At 36.4% G+C, this 6,645-nt stretch overlaps 1 long non-coding RNA gene across 1 annotated transcript; it reads left to right on the top strand.

Annotated features, from left to right (window-relative positions):
* The first annotated feature begins 207 nt into the window (after nucleotides 1–207).
* On the top strand, nucleotides 208–5,899 carry LOC108741954. The gene is made up of 3 exons (XR_003232124.1): nucleotides 208–239; nucleotides 1,854–1,892; nucleotides 5,771–5,899. It is a non-coding gene; the product is annotated as an uncharacterized LOC108741954 (long non-coding RNA).
* The last annotated feature ends 746 nt before the right edge of the window (nucleotides 5,900–6,645 follow it).

The following is a 6,645-nucleotide window of genomic DNA, read 5'->3' as shown; positions in this document are numbered from 1 at the left end:
AAAATCATTACACTTCCGCATCCGTTTCCGCTTCCGCAAAAGTTACTGTTCACATCCGTTTCAGCTTCTGTTTCCGTTATGATACTTCCGTTACATAGTTAGTAAATATTATATATATATATAGAAGTTGCTAAGCGCAAAAGTGGGCTTTAACAAAAGTATTTTATCTTGAATTTCGATGTGTTGTGTGACCTTATTTTATTTTTCAGATGAATCAGAAGACAAAGAAGAATGCGAAGGTAATAATTGCGACAAGTAATAGTCGACCGTAGATACAGATACAGTTAAATAAAAGTTAGCTTAGGTAACAACATTCCGTAGTTTATTGTTTCGTCACCTCACAAAATTACATAACATACAACAAATTGGTTCTGATATAACTCGAAACATTGAAATAAAACAGATATTTAAGTTAGGTTAGGTTAGACCAGGTGGTATAAGTAATTAGATATTTTTATCCAGTAGGTACTAGAAATTCTATATCTGTACACGCACACGCGAGAAAATACACCTACCGAAAACAAAGAACGGGGAATTCCCTGTTCCGTTCGGTAGACACGTCCTGCTTGATTGATCGCAGGGTTGCCGAATTTATGATCCGATTGTTTTTTAATTTTAGATATTATTTTTCTTCGCAATATTGTCTATTGTTTTCAATGGAAACCGGGGGGCCTTTTGCATCCACGTGGTCCTGGGCTGCAGCCTAAAAAGGGCTTCAGTAGATCCTCCTTGTAAATAATATTTTAGTACAACTGTAAGGATAGATATACAAGGGCAAAAGATTAGTATGCTTAGCTTTGCAGATGATTTAGCAGTATTAGCATCTAGTAAGGAAGAGTTGGAGATAGCTTTAAATAAAATAGAAGCGGTATTGACAAAACAGTACGGTTTGTCGTTGTTGCTGTTGTCATCTCTCGTAGCTTAGTGGTCAAAGCATTGGCGCGTAAGTAAATAAATTAAGCATTGAAAAAAAAGTAAAAAAAAGCGAATATAATGATATGAGACGAAAAACTAGAAGAAGTGGCTGATTTTATGTATGTAGGAAGTCAGATAAGTCAGGAGGGAAGGAACGGTAGGGACATAAAGCAGAGGATAGCGCAGGATCCAGTCGCCTTCACTAAAAGGAAGTCACTTTTATGCTCGCGAATGGTTAATTTAGAAATTCGAAACGTACTGTTGAAGGCGTATGTTTGGAGCGCGACGCTGTACTGTGCGAAACATGGCAATGAGCGCGGAGGGAAGAAAAAGGGTAAAAGCGTTCTAAATGTGGTGTTACATTTGAATGATGAGGATCGCGTTGATATAGAAGGTTAGAAATGAAGAGGTATTAGAAAGAATAGGAAAACAGAGGACTCTTTGGAAGTCAGTAGGCGCGGTAAGTTGGTAGGACACCTTGTAAAGCATGAAAGAGTAGTCAAAGACATATTAGAGGCAGAAACAGGAGTTAAGAGGAATAGAGGTAGACCTAGATTAGATTACTCTTCGCAAATAGTTAAGGATGTGGGCTGTTCTAGTTTTAGGGAAATGCGAAGATTAGCTCAGGATAGGAAAGAGTGGAGTGCGTGTCCATCAATCCTAGGACTAACGACCTTATGATGATGACATTCGAGGTAGCTAGTTTATTTCAGGTAATCTGATGACTAATCAAAAAGAAATTATTATCTGCTGGCAAGTATAAGGAAGGAAAAATGACGAAACAGGAATTATTGGTTTTAGTGACAAAACATAAATAATTCCAACATGTACCTGTGTTTCATAAAAAATTTTGAAGCTTTACCCATTGTAGTGAACAGGAATAACTGACTCTTAATTTTTACGTTGATATAAATAAATATCTGATCTTTTCTTTTTAGATTCCGACTGGTTTTACGGTATATTCTAAAAAATGAGCAGTAAGTAAAAGTAATTATACTATAAGGTTAACCAATAGTTTAAATCACTAATATGGTGTTGTTGGTACCAAAAAGATATGGCAGATAAAAAAGCATTTTATCCGGTTGAAGCAACATTAATTTAAAAGACACTGTCATTCATTGTAGGCAGTTGAAAACAGTTCATATATTTCTCAAATAGCAAAATTATTTGATGCCAATAAATAGGACACATCTTCTGTGGATTTAATTTTTATTTAGACAAAAGTAGGGATAGATATACAGGGGCAGAAGATTATTATGCTTAGATTTGCAGATGATATAACGGTATTAGCATCTACCAAGGAGGAGTTAGAGACAGCTTTAAATAAAATTGAAATGGTATTAACAAAACAGAACTATATGAAAATAAATAAAAGTTAAACAAATATAACTGGAATGCAACGGAAGAAAAAGTAGTAAAAGAGCGAATATTAAGATAGGAGACGAAAAATTAGAAGTGGCCGATTTTAGGTATCTAGGAAGTCAGATAAGTCAGGACTGAAGGAGTAATAGAGATATAAAACAGAGAGTACCGCAAAGTCGATTCGCCTTCAATAAAAAAAGACACTTCTATGGTCGCGAACGACCAGTTTAATTTAGAAATTCGGAAAATGTTGTTAAAGTTTTATGTTTGGAGCGCGACGCTGTTCGGGTGCGAAACATGGACAGTGGGTGCGGCGGAAAAGAAAACGTTAGAAGCGTTCGAAATGTGGTGTTAGAGGCGAATGATGAGGACACCGTGGATAGAGAGGGTTAGAAATGAAGAGGTATTAGAAAGAATAGGAGATTAGAGGACTATGGAAGTGAATAGGAAATAGACGAGATGGGTTAGTAGGACACGTCAGGCATGAAGGTCTAGCCAGACACATATTAGAGGCAGAAACGGGAGTTGAGAGGGGTAGAGGTTGACCTAGGTTAGATTACTGTTCGCAAATAGTTGCAATATAGGAACGTGGACTGACAACTCAAAACCAGAGCTGATGAGATTCTTCATGGAGAAATACATATTTTCAGACCTTTGCTCCTCTTTCATAGAGCTACAAACTATTTTATTTAAAGATACCCCACTGACTGGTGAGTTGTTTTTTGTTGCCATTTCGACCATTTGTTCATGAGACATTTGCCTTTAAATTTCTGACACATTGACGGCACAATGACTGAAGAAAATATAATCTAAAATCAAGACGATAATGTAATTTATAAGTAGAGAACTTCATGGTGAAACAGTATAAAAATATAAGTTCTCTTGTAGCGACAGTCTGATATTTATGTAGTTCATATATTAATTGTAAACAATCATTTGTAAAAATAAACGTAGATATGGGATACCATCCGCCGTCCAATGAAAAGACGTAGAAGTAAAAGTGAGCGCTGGCTACCCCATACATATTATGCATAATTATGTTGTGTGTTGGCAACACCACATAACTTACGTGGGAGTACCCTAATACTCATTTGATAATTCGACCTTTAAAATTTGACTGATCACAAAAAAAGCAATTATTGGATATTTAAAGCTATAAGTCTACTATCATTACAATAGGTTGTTTTTTCCACAGTCAATTATTTTTCGTAAGAATGTAGGGAGGAGATTTAGGGATAGGAGAGTGACATATGGAGCAAGGCGTGGAGTTAGAGAGTTTGAGAAATATCGTAGAGAAATAAATATTGACAAGGATGAACATTGTCACCGCTACTTTTTTATTTGAAATCGATCGAATTGACATACAGGAACAATTGATTAGCACATGTTTGTGGATGATATTGTAGTATTGGCATCTAAGAAGGAGAAAAATAGCTTTAAACTAAATGGAAGCAGTACTGACACTTACTAGACTGCGCATGACAGTCAGAAGCGTTTCAGATGTGATGCTATAGGTAAGAGAAAAGTTAGAAATGAGGGATATTAAAAAAAATAGGAGAACAGAGGTCGTTACGGAAATCAGTAAGAAATAGGCGCAAAGCAAAACAAGGTAATTATCAAATGAGAGGATTCTGACATGAAGGGGATAGTTATTGTCTTTAGAAATTGCGATATGTTTGATCATGTCATCATGTCTCCATTATTCGATAACTGTACAGTGGGTATAAACACAATAACCTCCTTTAGAGGAAGTACTAATTAGTCAGATAATATTATTTGATACTTTTAGAGCAATTAAAACATTTTGAGCCTGTAGGTTTCTACTTCAGCAATCGAACGAGTTTACATAACATAGCGGTCAAAGAAAATTGACCATCGGATGAGTTTTGAGTAGGGATCGAATGAATACGTAGATATGTTATTCATCTAGGTTCGATTCTGGGTCGGTCTGCTCTGGTCCAAGTTTTTCTATGGTTTCCTTGGATCACTTAGACAAATGCTGAGGCAGAGCGACTTATTATCCCTATTATCTGGCATAGTCCGAAGGTATTGCCCACCTAACCGTATTTGTAGCTGGTAGGAATGAAACACCCAAATGTTTTTAAAGTGACACTTTTATTATACTTTTGTTTACTTTCTCTAGCGATGTGTCCCTTCCAATGTCTTGGATGCGCGCTGGCAAAATCGGAGGTAGGGAGAAAAAAGCTCATTATACTCTTGACTCTTGTTCATTAAACATACTTTTTCGTACACTACTTGCCTAAAGTATTGTTCAATCATAAATAGTTGTACGAGTCGAAAACAAGCTTTAAAGCCTTTAATATGTATTCAAATATAAATAAGCATCTCGTTCATATATCCAGTAGTAATTGGTACCAATAACAGCACTTTCGAACAATGCAATTTTAGTGGATAAAATGGTCAATTTCTCCATGCAATACTATACGAATCATATGCTCCTCACCGGTTGAGAGTTTGGCCGAGAGGTGTCTCTTTTCCTTTTTGACCTAGTGCTGTTCTTTTCTACTTTGCGCAGGTCAAACTAAAAGTCACATCGCTAGAGAAAGTAAACGAAGTATACATCGCCTCAAATTTTTTCGTCCATCTATCGCATGTCGCATTACAGCCGGTCGCGGAGTAGGGGTAAAAGTGAAAGGCGCTCGGTAGAGCAGCCAATGCCAATACGGCGGTGCTCATGGCTCGCATGAGCTAACCGTGTAGCATTTATATTCTCACTCATTCGTGCAAGTGCTCCGCGGTATTTGTGTGTTTTAATCGTGAGTTGGATATCTTGTCTACTATTGATTTCCCGTAATCATTCCTACTTTCCAATCATTATGATAACATTAAGAACACAATTTTAATTTTACTACTTTAAATGGAATAATTTTCCGAAAATTTAACGTTAAATGGTTACAATCTGAAAAGTTTCACTTGCATCGTGGTTTCATAAAACCACACAATTTTTTTTGGGCTTCTTAATATTTCTTTCTTTCCAGATTTAGTATCTCGTTATGCGTCGACCATTTAGCTCTGACAAAGACATTGTGTACTTTATCCAAGTACTTCTATAAAAAGTACCTATGCAACATCAATCTCCAATACTACTGCTACTATGTTTGGCTGAAAATGTTATAAAAACTTAGTTACTGGCCTGATAACACGTCAATGTTCGTCGCAAAAATTTGTATAATCATCAACAAATTCAGTTTTTTCTCACGGTGCAGCTAAAACAATATGGCGACACGGTTCCTTTTCGGCTGACTCGTGGAGAAGTAGGGCGACTTGAGTTTATCTGAATAGCCCTCTCGATACATTGGTACATTACCGCTTATCCCGTCTTATCCCGAATCTCGTTTTGCGACGGTCTCCTTTGTTTATTTGCCCTACATAATTTTTGGATTTGTTCTAGTTCAGTTTGTAATTAACTTGTTTTAATAACTAATTATTTACTTCCTTACTTTTTGTTCTTAATTTCAATTATTTATTTCAGGTTATTCGATGTGCTCAATATTATATGGACCATAAGATGAATATTGTTTACTGGGATTATTAAAAGTAGTATTTGTGTTTCTCTTTGTTGTATGGGATTACAAAATTTAAATAGATGTAGTTTGCGTTGTTTTGTGCTTTATTCATACCCGACATCCGTTCTTTATCTACAAATGACATGTAATAAATACAGATCTTAGATCATAAATGCCAGGTGGCAGCAACCTATAGTAGAAAGGTACAGTACTGCAATGGTGATAGGAATGCCTTCTCTACCTAGCGTGACCTGATTAGAACTCCTCTTCAACGAGACGTAGAGCATAAAGAAACTAGAATAGAGTAGCAGCGTGAGAGACAACACTGCGTAGTATTACTCTGTGCATCTCTCTCTAACTTGACTCGAGTTTCTGGCTATTGCCGGCGAGGGCACGATAGCAGCAACAAATTTTCCTCATTAATCTGAGATAAACTGTAGAAGATAAAAAAAAATGTTTCCTATATTTATTGATCTCTTATTTTTGTGCCTCAAACGTAAAATATATACTAGGGTCAATTGAAAAGTCTCCGGCCTGACACATAGATGGCGGCACCAGAACTAAATCCATATGGTTTTCCGTTAGTCCTAACCTTCAAAAGACGCGTCTATAAATTTGACGGCTGTCGGATCATTACTAGTCGAATTATAGCATTTTTAGTGAAGCAACTTTTGTTATTGTGAAAAAAATGGATAAAAAGGAATTTCGCGTGTTGATAAAATATTGCTNGAATCGTGGGAATGGGTGGGTGGTGGTTCGGGTGAGAAAAATGAGACGGACGAAATGAAGACAGAAGAGAGTGAAAGATTATCTGTGGAATATTACTGCCTCAGCATTTGCC

This window comes from Agrilus planipennis, unplaced genomic scaffold (genome assembly GCF_000699045.2).
Source record: "Agrilus planipennis isolate EAB-ADULT unplaced genomic scaffold, Apla_2.0 scaffold315, whole genome shotgun sequence".
Classification (NCBI taxonomy): domain Eukaryota; kingdom Metazoa; phylum Arthropoda; class Insecta; order Coleoptera; family Buprestidae; genus Agrilus; species Agrilus planipennis.
This window is presented reverse-complemented; position numbering and strand designations above follow the sequence as displayed.